The sequence below is a fragment of the Hippopotamus amphibius genome, chromosome 8 (assembly GCF_030028045.1).
Source record: "Hippopotamus amphibius kiboko isolate mHipAmp2 chromosome 8, mHipAmp2.hap2, whole genome shotgun sequence".
NCBI lineage: Eukaryota > Metazoa > Chordata > Mammalia > Artiodactyla > Hippopotamidae > Hippopotamus > Hippopotamus amphibius.
Window position 1 is genome coordinate 34,479,385 of NC_080193.1, and position 14,845 is coordinate 34,494,229.

The window sequence follows — 14,845 nt, forward strand, 5'->3', positions numbered from 1 at the left end:
AGTCCCTTGGATGTCCAGGGCCCCACGCTCAGGAAAGAGGGTTCTGCCAGGTCGGATGGGCCCAGTGATGGGGACGCTGGTCCCCACACTTCCCTCCAGTAGCGCTAGGAGAAAGAGCAAGCAGAGCACAGCCTATGCCTTGGTGCCAGCCAGGCCCATCTCAACCCAGGACCGCTTGCTCCCAGGGGGGTGGCCGCTGCATCTCCGACAGATCCCACTGGGTGCTGAGCCTTCCCTCGCAAAGACAAGAAGGGAGAAGGCAGTGGGTTTGGAGCGAGGCAGTATCTGAGCACCGAAGAGCCTTCACTCCTTCCTAAAATGGGCACAGAGCATCTCCTGTGCTCTCTGAGGTGGGGTAGGGGGCACTGCATGCTGGCCACCATGCTGGGCACTGCAGTCCACGGAGCGCAGTGCATCCTCATGGAGACTTGAAGTGATCACAGTCGAGTCACACATGAGAGTGGAATGCGTACGGTTGTGGAGTTAGAGGATTTCTCAGCTGAGAATTCCTGATTCCCAGGGGGACAGCATTCCAGCAGCAGGGGAGAGAGCAGTTCATTGTATCTGGCGGCAGTTTGGTTCACTTCTCCTAAAGTGCCTGGACGTCCTGTGACATCAGACATTTGGCTTCTGTCTCCCATGTTCATCCTCAAAGGAGCATGCCACCTGAACCTTACAGAAGGTAACTCAACAACACTTCGAGCTCAGGCAAAGAAACCAAACGAACAAATGAAAAACTCTAACCTCCCCACGCCCACCCCCCCACCCCCAACACCAGAAACAACAAAGAAATCCAGAGCAGTGAAAAATGCAGTGAACAGAGCAAACCAAGTGCACAAAATGGATTTGAAAGATTCACAGAAAAGAATCCTGCAGACCTATTGGGAGACGTCTACAGAGAGGGGGAGGCACAAGTACAAACTCTTTGCAGTATGGTATTGGAAAAATGTAAGTTGTGTGTTTGGGTGGTGTTGGCATTGGCATCAGGGTGGTTGGGGGTTAGGGGGTGGGGGTAGGGGTGGCGTGGTGAGCCTCTGTAGGAAAGGGAGGCATTCATACTATAACATTGTACAAAGAAACCTGCCGACTAGTATTCCAATGATGCCTAAGTAGGAATGTGAAACTCAACGTTCATTTATAAAATCAAAGGTCCTCCCTGCACTGACGGAAGACCCTTCCCTAACGTCGTTGGGGACAGCGAAACCACCTGACTTGCAGCTCTGCCCCTCCTATCTGTCAGTAGGTTCTCATCCAGGTGGTCCCAGGACAGACACACTCCACTGGACCACGTGCAGCTTCGAAGGGGGCTGGGTGGGCTTGGGGGCAGGGTCCGTGGGGGAACTCTCCTCTCCTAGCTGACTCTTCCACTGCCTCAAGATCACATGACCTCGAGGAGTCTCACCCAAGGAACCTTACGTATCACCTTTCTCCTTTCCCTCCCCACGCCCCCACCCCCTGCACCTAAGGTTCGACCAGCACGTTGTGATTGAGCGTCCTCGTGCATTTCCCACTGAGCCGCACAGCTGTGTCTAGTCTATCTGGGAACAGAACCGAGAATCGTTTTTGACAGATGGCTATTTACATATGCCCCCACCAAGATCCCATAGAGAGGGAAAGAAAGACCAATGATTGCCCCCACGAACACAAACAATCATGCCCTGGATAAAGAAGAGGTGACGTGCCCCACGGGGCGGGCTGTGGAGCAGGGTCAGTCGGGGACCTTCCCTCTCCTAGCTGAATCTCTGACTGCCTCAAGGTCACATGACCTCAGGGAGTCTCACCCAAGGAACTTTATCTATCACTTTTTTTTTTCCACACCCTACATCAAAGGGTCAACCGGCACCTTTGCATCCTCAGGCATTTTTGACTGAGCCGGACAGCTGTGTCTAGTTTCTTCGGGGCAGGAAGCAAAGAATCATTTCTCACCGATGCCTATATACATATGCCCCCACCATCATCTCCACAGAGAGGGAAAGGAAGTATAAATATGTCCCCCACAAACACAAACAAGCATGCCCCGGATTAAGAAGATGTAAGACGCCCCCCACTCCACACACCACCTCAGCCACCCCCTTCCCCCCCCGCCCGTTTCCAAAACAGACAGCAGAAGACTGCTCAGCCCACCACCCCTCCCCCAAGAAAGAGGAAGGGAATCATGCGTTTGGAGCAATGACGATGGACTTGGGGGGAGGGGGGCTGGGGGGCTGGGGGCGGGAGGGCGTGATGCTGTGAGAAAGACGTCTGACAGAAAGACAAATACCACACGACAGCGCTTCTATGTAGAATGCAAACCATGACAGCGATGTAGTGGATATATTCGCAACACAGGACAAACTGCTGGGTTACCAGTGGGCAGACGGAAGGCGAGGGGCGTAAGAGGCACACACTTATCAGGTGTGAGATCAGCTAAAAGAATGTCCTGTATGACACCGGGACCTAGAGCCAATACTTTCTAGGAAGCATCAAGGAAATGTAAGCTTTGAGGAATTGTCAATCACTAGACTGTACACCTTCCATAATATTGTAGAGCAAGCATCGTTTCAATGAAAGAACAAAACCAAAGAGAACACAACAAAACACCAAAAACCAAAAGGTGGTGGTGGAGGGGGTGGGGGTGGGGAGGGGGGTGGGGAGAAAACAGAAGAGATGAATACAAAATCAAAGCTACAGGTGGGCTGGCTTTGGGACACGATCATCGACATGAAGGAAAAGGACATGTTTCCACACTCCTTGAATCCCTTGCTAGGACACTGAACGCAAGAAGTGGCTCTCCTAACCTATGGGAATTGAAGTGGGAAGCTCTCAAGAACATCTGTCAGGAAAGGAGTAGAGTGGAATTTTGCACCATTGGGAAAAGTGTGAAAGTGTTTGTTTAGCCCTTGGGCAGGAATCGTTTTGAGCAAGTGTGTTGCCAACTGGCTTGTGTTCCCCCCAGTACCTGTGCTCAGCTTCTAAACCCCCGCGTGCATCCCTTGGGGGCAGGCTAAGGCCAACGCATCCCCTTGGCCCACAAGTCATTTCCATTCTGAGCACCTTTCTACGTGAGCCTCTCAGAGGTGTTTCTGGAGGTGTGTAAACAGACTTCCCGGAGAAAGGTGTGCATTGTTCCCACTGGGGATTGCGAGTGACCACGCCCTCAGGCCCTAAATCCGATCAGAAGCTTGCAGCGCATTGGTGGATTTCGTGCCCCCGGGGGTTGGGATGGGGGCGGAGTGGGTGGTGAGCCATCAAAGGGCTGGTGGGACTGGCCCAGGCTGTCACTTGCAGACCGGCCGTCTCTGGGAAGGAGGCATCCCTGCTGCAGCTGGAGCTCCGAGATGGACACTCTCGACACTCTCGTGGGCCTCGTTTGCAGAGACATGGAGGCTGCTTCTCTCGACTCGGGAGGTGAGCCTCCAGCTCAGTTCCACGTCTTTCCCAAACTCCACTCTTCCCGGCCAAGTGCCGCTGCTGTGGATGCCCGCCGGGGACCCTCTCGGCAGGAGGAACCGTGCCCGCCGGCCCAGACCGTTGGGCGCTGCCAGCGTGGTGACTTGGCGCGTGTGTCAGCAGGGCTGGCTCCCGCCCAGACACGTCTCCTGAGTTGGAGGAGACCGTCTGTGGTCGGGGCTGGGCTTTGCAATATGGGGAACACCTGCTACTTGAATGCAGCCCTGCAGTGTCTGACCCACACACCACCCCTGGCCAGCTGGCTGCTGTCCCAGCAGCACTCGACGATCTGTCCAACCCAGACCTTCTGCATGCTGTGTGCTATGCAAGCCCACATCACGCGAGCCCTCCTTCATCCTGGCGAGGTGATCCGGCCCCGCCAGGACCTGCTCACTAGCTTCCACAGGCACGAGCAGGAAGATTCCCACGAGTTTCTGATGTTCACGCTGGATGCCATGCAGCAAGCGTGCTTGCGTGCCTGTGAGCTGTTGGGCTGTCCCTCCAACGACACCACCCTCATCCGTCAGATCTTTGGTGGGTCCTGGCAATCTCAGGTCCAGTGTCTCCACTGCCTTGGGGTTTCAGACACGTTCGACCCTTATCTGGACATCACCCTGGATATCACGGCAGCTCAGAGTGTGGACCAAGCTTTGAAAGAGCTGGTGAAGCCCGAGAAGCTGGACGGTGAAAATGCCTATCGTTGCAGTGTTTGTCTCCAGAAGGTGCCTGCCACCAAGAGGTTGACTCTGCACAGCGCCTCCAAGGTCCTGATCCTTGTGCTGAAACGCTTCACACAGATCGCCGGCGACAAAATGGCTCAGAAAGTGCACTATCCCCAGTGCCTCGACTTGCAACCCTACATGTCCGAGCAGACGGCAGGCCCACTGGATTATGTGCTCTATGCAGTGCTGGTGCACTCCGGGTGGAGCTGTCACCGAGGACACTACTTTTGTTATGTCCAAGCTGGCAACGGCCAGTGGTATCACATGGACGATGCCAAGGTTACCGCCTGTGACGTGACGTCTGCCCTGAGCCAAAGCGCCTATGTCCTCTTTTATGCCCAGAAGAGTGCCTTGGAAGGAGACGGTGGGCCAGTGGCACCGGGAGGGGCACCGACGTCCCTGGGGGCTGACCCCACAGGCACTGTCGTGGCCCACAGGGGACCGGAAAGAGATGCCAGCATCAGAGCTCCTGGGTCGGAGGAGCCCCTGGAGGAAACAGGCGTTCAAGCAATCAGCTTAGAGCAGTGGAGACGCCTCCAAGAACACGACCGACCTCGGCCTGAATTCAACCTCAGGAAGGTCGAGTCTGCCCTGCCTGCCGGTGCGGTCGTGATTCACCGGTCGAAATACGCAGCTGGCATGAACCCACAACTGCCTGAACCGGGGAACTACCAGCTCAACCATCCAACCAGGGACAGCCCACCTCAGGGGCCCATCAACATCAGCAACGTCCCTTGTCTCAGCGGGAGGGCCAAAACTACCAAGAAAAAGAACAAGAAGAAGCAGGGGGCTCTGGATGCATTGCACTAGGCTCCGGTGCACATCCCTGCAGACACGCACACACACCCACGCACCAACCCACACACCCACCCGCTCACACACTTGCTGCCCAACCTACGCTCACCTAGAGGAAATCGGGTGTGCTACACGTGGGAATAATCTACCCTTGTGGAAGGACTGTTAGTCTGCAGTGTTCATGGGACGTGCTATTCACTTGGAACTTCTTACTACTGAGCTTTCAGGCGTGGCTCTCCACTGGCATGCTACTGGGGAGGGTGGGATTGATGACTGGGTCTAAGGACTGTCTCAGCACAATCCACGTCCACGGCACTGGAACAGTCCTTTGGGGATGGGGCGTCTGGTAGGTTTCCTTTGGTTTTAACCCTCCCCTCCCCACCCCGAACCCCTTCATTTGCTGCACTATTGGCTTCTTGTGAAGGACGCAGCCTGGAGGCTCCTCAGAAAGGCTCACGCCCACCCAGGTGAGGAGGAAACCTCCTGAGCCCTTCAGAGGGTCCATGACCCTCTCCTGCCTGCTGGGGTCTCCCCCTCCTGGTCCAGTCAACTGGGGATGACCCCAGCCTCCCAGGTCACCAGCCCCCACACCCCATCCCGCTGCGCATAGCTCAGCACAGCACAGACAAATACGAATATTCCCAAGACCTGGTGCAGGATTCCATGGGAGCCGGGCAAGCAGGCTCTAAGGGTGGCTGTCAATCGGAGGCCTTGTGCAAATGCCTGAAAGGAATGACCCGGCCACCCATTCATCACTTGCCTTGGAGACTTCACAAGGATACTTCTCCAAAGACACCTGGGGCTGGATTTCATTTGAAAGGGATATGTTGGAGACTCTCCAAATGCCAACCAGGAGAAACGATGCAAACCACCCACCCCCGCAGCAACACCAGCAACAACGCCAAAACCCCAACAGCAAGAGACAGACTCGGTACATCTTCTGACAGACCCGCACAGGTGAGAGTGGGATGTCAGGTACTATGGGGACCAGTGTGACAGAGGGGTCTCCACGGTGGGGAGGAGGATCCCTGCGGCAAGTGGGAGCTTGAACACGTCCTCAATTTTCCCTCTAAAGCTGACAGCGATTGCCACTGGTTCACTGATTGCGGGTGCCTGCGAGGACCACAGTGTCTTCTGGCCACAGCACAGCAAGCGCACGAGTGAGCCAGCGGAGCGAGTGAGGGGGTGAGTGCAGGAGCTGTCCCACGAAGGGCAGAGGTGGGGCTCTGTTTCCCTAGCCCTTGGGTCGAATCGTGGGAGGGCGAACCCAGAGGACCTGGGGGGATCGTCAAAGCCCAGGATCCTTCCCCAAGACCGAAGGAAGGAACGTAGACATTGGTGAGGAAGGGTTAGGGGGAGGGGGAGTGGACTGTGACCTGGAGGTGCTGTCTCTCCACCTCTGCACCAGGTGCGTGGCCATCTCCAGGCAAGGAGAGGCAACCGGAGGAGAAGCCACCAAGAGATCCGTATCCTGTGCAGGTCCACATGGAGGAAGGGGCTCGTTCTACCCTTTGAGAGTCCCTGAGCGGCATAGAACGGGGCACCTCTGGGAACGTGGGCCAAAACAACTGCATCATGCCTGGGAAAGCCTGGGACAACCCCCTGGAGTGGGCCAGTGGCTCCAGGTGAAGGAAGGGGCATTCTTGGCCGAGTTCACAGCACGTCAGTGCTCCTGCTCCCCCTCCACCCGCCCCTCCCCCTCCCCCTCATCCCTTTATCCCCTGAAGCAAACACTGACTAACACTGGGGCCCAATCAGATTCTCCCTCGTGGGGACACAGCCTTGAGGCACATCCAAATACCGTGGTTTGTCTTGTAAGTGAGGAAAGCCAAGGTGGAATGCCGAGGACCCCAATCCCCAGGGCGACTCTGCGGGAGACGCCACAGGGCCCGTGTGGGGAGGAGGGGGTGGACAGAATCGGGGAGCCCTTGCTCAGGCCTGCCCAGTGCCTCATCCCCACCCCACACCCCACGCACCGTCCCTCCACGCCCAGCCATCTTCCAGGCCAGCCCCTAGCATGGTGTTCACTCCACTGGAGAATGGATGGTGGAGATCGTGGTTCCGAAGAGCTCCCTGCCTCTAGGATGCCTTTGAGCACGTGGAGTGGAGTGAGAAGCTCCCAGGGTAGCTCCGACCTGGGTTTCAGCCTCGGGGGACCTGGAAGGGGCTCTTAGACTGAGGGTGAAACCGCGAGGGGCAGGCCGTGTCTGACGGACCAGGCTTCCCTCAGACATCCTCAGGCACCTGCACCGTGGAAGGAGCCCTGTGGAGCCCCGCGAGACAGACACCCCGACACCACCTCTGCTAATGATGGGCGTGTCTGGGCCATGGGAAATGGATCAAACGAACCTGGCACAGGACAGGGTTTGGATGCAGTCTACTTGGTAATAAACTGAGTGAAATCATTGGCATGAGTGTTTAATTCGAGAAATGAAGACCTATGAAATTCATCGCGGGGTTGGGGGGGCAGGGCTGTGTATCTCTGGAGAGGTGCCCTGTCTTGTCTGGGCGGAAGTGCACTCCAGAAACCCGGAAGTGTCGTTCTTCAACACCAATGGAAAGCTGTGTTTCTAGAAGGGGTTTTCCTTTGACTCAAGCCACCAAGAGGGACGGTATTGCATGGGTGTTTTGGTGTGTAATCACCGCTGGTCCACGGGATTGGATGATTATTCTCAGTTTCATGTCTGAAGTTCATCCCCCTGGTACCGAGGGCAAACGAGGGTGCCTGTGGCTTCTGAGAAGGGCAGTCCCTTGGATGTCCAGGGCCCCACGCTCAGGAAAGAGGGTTCTGCCAGGTCGGATGGGCCCAGTGATGGGGACGCTGGTCCCCACACTTCCCTCCAGTAGCGCTAGGAGAAAGAGCAAGCAGAGCACAGCCTATGCCTTGGTGCCAGCCAGGCCCATCTCAACCCAGGACCGCTTGCTCCCAGGGGGGTGGCCGCTGCATCTCCGACAGATCCCACTGGGTGCTGAGCCTTCCCTCGCAAAGACAAGAAGGGAGAAGGCAGTGGGTTTGGAGCGAGGCAGTATCTGAGCACCGAAGAGCCTTCACTCCTTCCTAAAATGGGCACAGAGCATCTCCTGTGCTCTCTGAGGTGGGGTAGGGGGCACTGCATGCTGGCCACCATGCTGGGCACTGCAGTCCACGGAGCGCAGTGCATCCTCATGGAGACTTGAAGTGATCACAGTCGAGTCACACATGAGAGTGGAATGCGTACGGTTGTGGAGTTAGAGGATTTCTCAGCTGAGAATTCCTGATTCCCAGGGGGACAGCATTCCAGCAGCAGGGGAGAGAGCAGTTCATTGTATCTGGCGGCAGTTTGGTTCACTTCTCCTAAAGTGCCTGGACGTCCTGTGACATCAGACATTTGGCTTCTGTCTCCCATGTTCATCCTCAAAGGAGCATGCCACCTGAACCTTACAGAAGGTAACTCAACAACACTTCGAGCTCAGGCAAAGAAACCAAACGAACAAATGAAAAACCCTAACCTCCCCACGCCCACCCCCCCACCCCCAACACCAGAAACAACAAAGAAATCCAGAGCAGTGAAAAATGCAGTGAACAGAGCAAACCAAGTGCACAAAATGGATTTGAAAGATTCACAGAAAAGAATCCTGCAGACCTATTGGGAGACGTCTACGGAGAGGGGGAGGCACAAGTACAAACTCTTTGCAGTATGGTATTGGAAAAATGTAAGTTGTGTGTTTGGGTGGTGTTGGCATTGGCATCAGGGTGGTTGGGGGTTAGGGGGTGGGGGTAGGGGTGGCGTGGTGAGCCTCTGTAGGAAAGGGAGGCATTCATACTATAACGTTGTACAAAGAAACCTGCCGACTAGTATTCCAATGATGCCTAAGTAGGAATGTGAAACTCAACGTTCATTTATAAAATCAAAGGTCCTCCCTGCACTGACGGAAGACCCTTCCCTAACGTCGTTGGGGACAGCGAAACCACCTGACTTGCAGCTCTGCCCCTCCTATCTGTCAGTAGGTTCTCATCCAGGTGGTCCCAGGACAGACACACTCCACTGGACCACGTGCAGCTTCGAAGGGGGCTGGGCGGGCTTGGGGGCAGGGTCCGTGGGGGAACTCTCCTCTCCTAGCTGACTCTTCCACTGCCTCAAGATCACATGACCTCGAGGAGTCTCACCCAAGGAACCTTACGTATCACCTTTCTCCTTTCCCTCCCCACGCCCCCACCCCCTGCACCTAAGGTTCGACCAGCACGTTGTGATTGAGCGTCCTCGTGCATTTCCCACTGAGCCGCACAGCTGTGTCTAGTCTATCTGGGGACAGAACCGAGAATCGTTTTTGACAGATGGCTATTTACATATGCCCCCACCAAGATCCCATAGAGAGGGAAAGAAAGACCAATGATTGCCCCCACGAACACAAACAATCATGCCCTGGATAAAGAAGAGGTGACGTGCCCCACGGGGCGGGCTGTGGAGCAGGGTCAGTCGGGGACCTTCCCTCTCCTAGCTGAATCTCTGACTGCCTCAAGGTCACATGACCTCAGGGAGTCTCACCCAAGGAACTTTATCTATCACTTTTTTTTTTCCACACCCTACATCAAAGGGTCAACCGGCACCTTTGCATCCTCAGGCATTTTTGACTGAGCCGGACAGCTGTGTCTAGTTTCTTCGGGGCGGGAAGCAAAGAATCATTTCTCACCGATGCCTATATACATATGCCCCCACCATCATCTCCACAGAGAGGGAAAGGAAGTATAAATATGTCCCCCACAAACACAAACAAGCATGCCCCAGATTAAGAAGATGTAAGACGCCCCCCACTCCACACACCACCTCAGCCACCCCCTCCCCCCCCCCCGGCCGTTTCCAAAACAGACAGCGGAAGACTGCTCAGCCCACCACCCCTCCCCCAAGAAAGAGGAAGGGAATCATGCGTTTGGAGCAATGACGATGGACTTGGGGGGAGGGGGGCTGGGGGGCTGGGGGCGGGAGGGCGTGATGCTGTGAGAAAGACGTCTGACAGAAAGACAAATACCGCACGACAGCGCTTCTATGTAGAATGCAAACCATGACAGCGATGTAGTGGATATATTCGCAACACAGGACAAACTGCTGGGTTACCAGTGGGCAGACGGAAGGCAAAGGCCGTAAGAGGCACACACTTATCAGGTGTGAGATCAGCTAAAAGAATGTCCTGTATGACACCGGGACCTAGAGCCAATACTTTCTAGGAAGCATCAAGGAAATGTAAGCTTTGAGGAATTGTCAATCACTAGACTGTACACCTTCCATAATATTGTAGAGCAAGCATCGTTTCAATGAAAGAACAAAACCAAAGAGAACACAACAAAACACCAAAAACCAAAAGGTGGTGGTGGAGGGGGTGGGGGTGGGGAGGGGGGTGGGGAGAAAACACAGAAGAGATGAATACAAAATCAAAGCTACAGGTGGGCTGGCTTTGGGACACGATCATCGACATGAAGGAAAAGGACATGTTTCCACACTCCTTGAATCCCTTGCTAGGACACTGAACGCAAGAAGTGGCTCTCCTAACCTATGGGAATTGAAGTGGGAAGCTCTCAAGAACATCTGTCAGGAAAGGAGTAGAGTGGAATTTTGCACCATTGGGAAAAGTGTGAAAGTGTTTGTTTAGCCCTTGGGCAGGAATCGTTTTGAGCAAGTGTGTTGCCAACTGGCTTGTGTTCCCCCCAGTACCTGTGCTCAGCTTCTAAACCCCCGCGTGCATCCCTTGGGGGCAGGCTAAGGCCAACGCATCCCCTTGGCCGGCAAGTCATTTCCATTCTGAGCACCTTTCTACGTGAGCCTCTCAGAGGTGTTTCTGGAGGTGTGTAAACAGACATCCCGGAGAAAGGTGTGCATTGTTCCCGCTGGGGATTGCGAGTGACCACGCCCTCAGGCCCTAAATCCGATCAGAAGCTTGCAGCGCATTGGTGGATTTCGTGCCCCCGGGGGTTGGGATGGGGGCGGAGTGGGTGGTGAGCCATCAAAGGGCTGGTGGGACTGGCCCAGGCTGTCACTTGCAGACCGGCCGTCTCCGGGAAGGAGGCATCCCTGCTGCAGCTGGAGCTCCGAGATGGACACTCTCGACACTCTCGTGGGCCTCGTTTGCAGAGACATGGAGGCTGCTTCTCTCGACTCGGGAGGTGAGCCTCCAGCTCAGTTCCACGTCTTTCCCAAACTCCACTCTTCCCGGCCAAGTGCCGCTGCTGTGGATGCCCGCCGGGGACCCTCTCGGCAGGAGGAACCGTGCCCGCCGGCCCAGACCGTTGGGCGCTGCCAGCGTGGTGACTTGGCGCGTGTGTCAGCAGGGCTGGCTCCCGCCCAGACACGTCTCCTGAGTTGGAGGAGACCGTCTGTGGTCGGGGCTGGGCTTTGCAATATGGGGAACACCTGCTACTTGAATGCAGCCCTGCAGTGTCTGACCCACACACCACCCCTCGCCAGCTGGCTGCTGTCCCAGCAGCACTCGACGATCTGTCCAACCCAGACCTTCTGCATGCTGTGTGCTATGCAAGCCCACATCACGCGAGCCCTCCTTCATCCTGGCGAGGTGATCCGGCCCCGCCAGGACCTGCTCACTAGCTTCCACAGGCACGAGCAGGAAGATTCCCACGAGTTTCTGATGTTCACGCTGGATGCCATGCAGCAAGCGTGCTTGCGTGCCTGTGAGCTGTTGGGCTGTCCCTCCAACGACACCACCCTCATCCGTCAGATCTTTGGTGGGTCCTGGCGATCTCAGGTCCAGTGTCTCCACTGCCTTGGGGTTTCAGACACGTTCGACCCTTATCTGGACATCACCCTGGATATCACGGCAGCTCAGAGTGTGGACCAAGCTTTGAAAGAGCTGGTGAAGCCCGAGAAGCTGGACGGTGAAAATGCCTATCGTTGCAGTGTTTGTCTCCAGAAGGTGCCTGCCACCAAGAGGTTGACTCTGCACAGCGCCTCCAAGGTCCTGATCCTTGTGCTGAAATGCTTCACACAGATCGCCGGCGACAAAATGGCTCAGAAAGTGCACTATCCCCAGTGCCTCGACTTGCAACCCTACATGTCCGAGCAGACGGCAGGCCCACTGGATTATGTGCTCTATGCAGTGCTGGTGCACTCCGGGTGGAGCTGTCACCGAGGACACTACTTTTGTTATGTCCAAGCTGGCAACGGCCAGTGGTATCACATGGACGATGCCAAGGTTACCGCCTGTGACGTGACGTCTGCCCTGAGCCAAAGCGCCTATGTCCTCTTTTATGCCCAGAAGAGTGCCTTGGAAGGAGACGGTGGGCCAGTGGCACCGGGAGGGGCACCGACGTCCCTGAGGGCTGACCCCACAGGCACTGTCATGGCCCACAGGGGACCGGAAAGAGATGCCAGCATCAGAGCTCCTGGGTCGGAGGAGCCCCTGGAGGAAACAGGCATTCAAGCAATCAGCTTAGAGCAGTGGAGACGCCTCCAAGAACACGACCGACCTCGGCCTGAATTCAACCTCAGGAAGGTCGAGTCTGCCCTGCCTGCCGGTGCGGTCGTGATTCACCGGTCGAAATACGCAGCTGGCATGAACCCACAACTGCCTGAACCGGGGAACTACCAGCTCAACCATCCAACCAGGGACAGCCCACCTCAGGGGCCCATCAACATCAGCAACGTCCCTTGTCTCAGCGGGAGGGCCAAAACTACCAAGAAAAAGAACAAGAAGAAGCAGGGGGCTCTGGGTGCATTGCACTAGGCTCCGGTGCACATCCCTGCAGACACGCACACACACCCACGCACCAACCCACACACCCACCCGCTCACACACTTGCTGCCCAACCTACGCTCACCTAGAGGAAATCGGGTGTGCTACACGTGGGAATAATCTACCCTTGTGGAAGGACTGTTAGTCTGCAGTGTTCATGGGACGTGCTATTCACTTGGAACTTCTTACTACTGAGCTTTCAGGCGTGGCTCTCCACTGGCATGCTACTGGGGAGGGTGGGATTGATGACTGGGTCTAAGGACTGTCTCAGCACAATCCACGTCCACGGCACTGGAACAGTCCTTTGGGGATGGGGCGTCTGGTAGGTTTCCTTTGGTTTTAACCCTCCCCTCCCCACCCCCAACCCCTTCATTTGCTGCACTATTGGCTTCTTGTGAAGGACGCAGCCTGGAGGCTCCTCAGAAAGCCTCACGCCCACCCAGGTGAGGAGGAAACCTCCTGAGCCCTTCAGAGGGTCCATGACCCTCTCCTGCCTGCTGGGGTCTCCCCGTCCTGGTCCAGTCAACTGGGGATGACCCCAGCCTCCCAGGTCACCAGCCCCCACACCCCATCCCGCTGCGCATAGCTCAGCACAGCACAGACAAATACGAATATTCCCAAGACCTGGTGCAGGATTCCATGGGAGCCGGGCAAGCAGGCTCTAAGGGTGGCTGTCAATCGGAGGCCTTGTGCAAATGCCTGAAAGGAATGACCCGGCCACCCATTCATCACTTGCCCTGGAGACTTCACAAGGATACTTCTCCAAAGACACCTGGGGCTGGATTTCATTTGAAAGGGATATGTTGGAGACTCTCCAAATGCCAACCAGGAGAAACGATGCAAACCACCCACCCCTGCAGCAACACCAGCAACAACGCCAAAACCCCAACAGCAAGAGACAGACTCGGTACATCTTCTGACAGACCCGCACAGGTGAGAGTGGGATGTCAGGTACTATGGGGACCAGTGTGACAGAGGGGTCTCCACGGTGGGGAGGAGGATCCCTGCGGCAAGTGGGAGCTTGAACACGTCCTCAATTTTCCCTCTAAAGCTGACAGCGATTGCCACTGGTTCACTGATTGCAGGTGCCTGCGAGGACCACAGTGTCTTCTGGCCACAGCACAGCAAGCGCACGAGTGAGCCAGTGGAGCGAGTGAGGGGGTGAGTGCAGGAGCTGTCCCACGAAGGGCAGAGGTGGGGCTCTGTTTCCCTAGCCCTTGGGTCGAATCGTGGGAGGGCGAACCCAGAGGACCTGGGGGGATCGTCAAAGCCCAGGATCCTTCCCCAAGACCGAAGGAAGGAACATAGACATTGGTGAGGAAGGGTTAGGGGGAGGGGGAGTGGACTGTGACCTGGAGGTGCTGTCTCTCCACCTCTGCACCAGGTGCGTGGCCATCTCCAGGCAAGGAGAGGCAACCGGAGGAGAAGCCACCAAGAGATCCGTATCCTCTGCAGGTCCACATGGAGGAAGGGGCTCGTTCTACCCTTTGAGAGTCCCTGAGCGGCATAGAATGGGGCACCTCTGGGAACGTGGGCCAAAACAACTGCATCATGCCTGGGAAAGCCTGGGACAACCCCCTGGAGTGGGCCAGTGGCTCCAGGTGAAGGAAGGGGCATTCTTGGCCGAGTTCACAGCACGTCAGTGCTCCCGCTCCCCCTCCTCCCGCCCCTCCCCCTCCCCCTCATCCCTTTATCCCCTGAAGCAAACACTGACTAACACTGGGGCCCAATCAGATTCTCCCTCGTGGGGACACAGCCTTGAGGCACATCCACTTACCATGGTTTGTCTTGTAAGTGAGGAAAGCCAAGGTGGAATGCCGAGGACCCCAATCCCCAGGGCGACTCTGCGGGAGACGCCACAGCGCCCGTGTGGGGAGGAGGGGGTGGACAGAATCGGGGAGCCCTTGCTCAGGCCTGCCCAGTGCCTCATCCCCACCCCACACCCCACGCACCGTCCCTCCACGCCCAGCCATCTTCCAGGCCAGCCCCTAGCATGGTGTTCACTCCACTGGAGAATGGATGGTGGAGATCGTGGTTCCGAAGAGCTCCCTGCCTCTAGGATGCCTTTGAGCACGTGGAGTGGAGTGAGAAGCTCCCAGGGTAGCTCCGACCTGGGTTTCAGCCTCGGGGGACCTGGAAGGGGCTCTTAGACTGAGGGTGAAACCGCGAGGGGCAGGCCG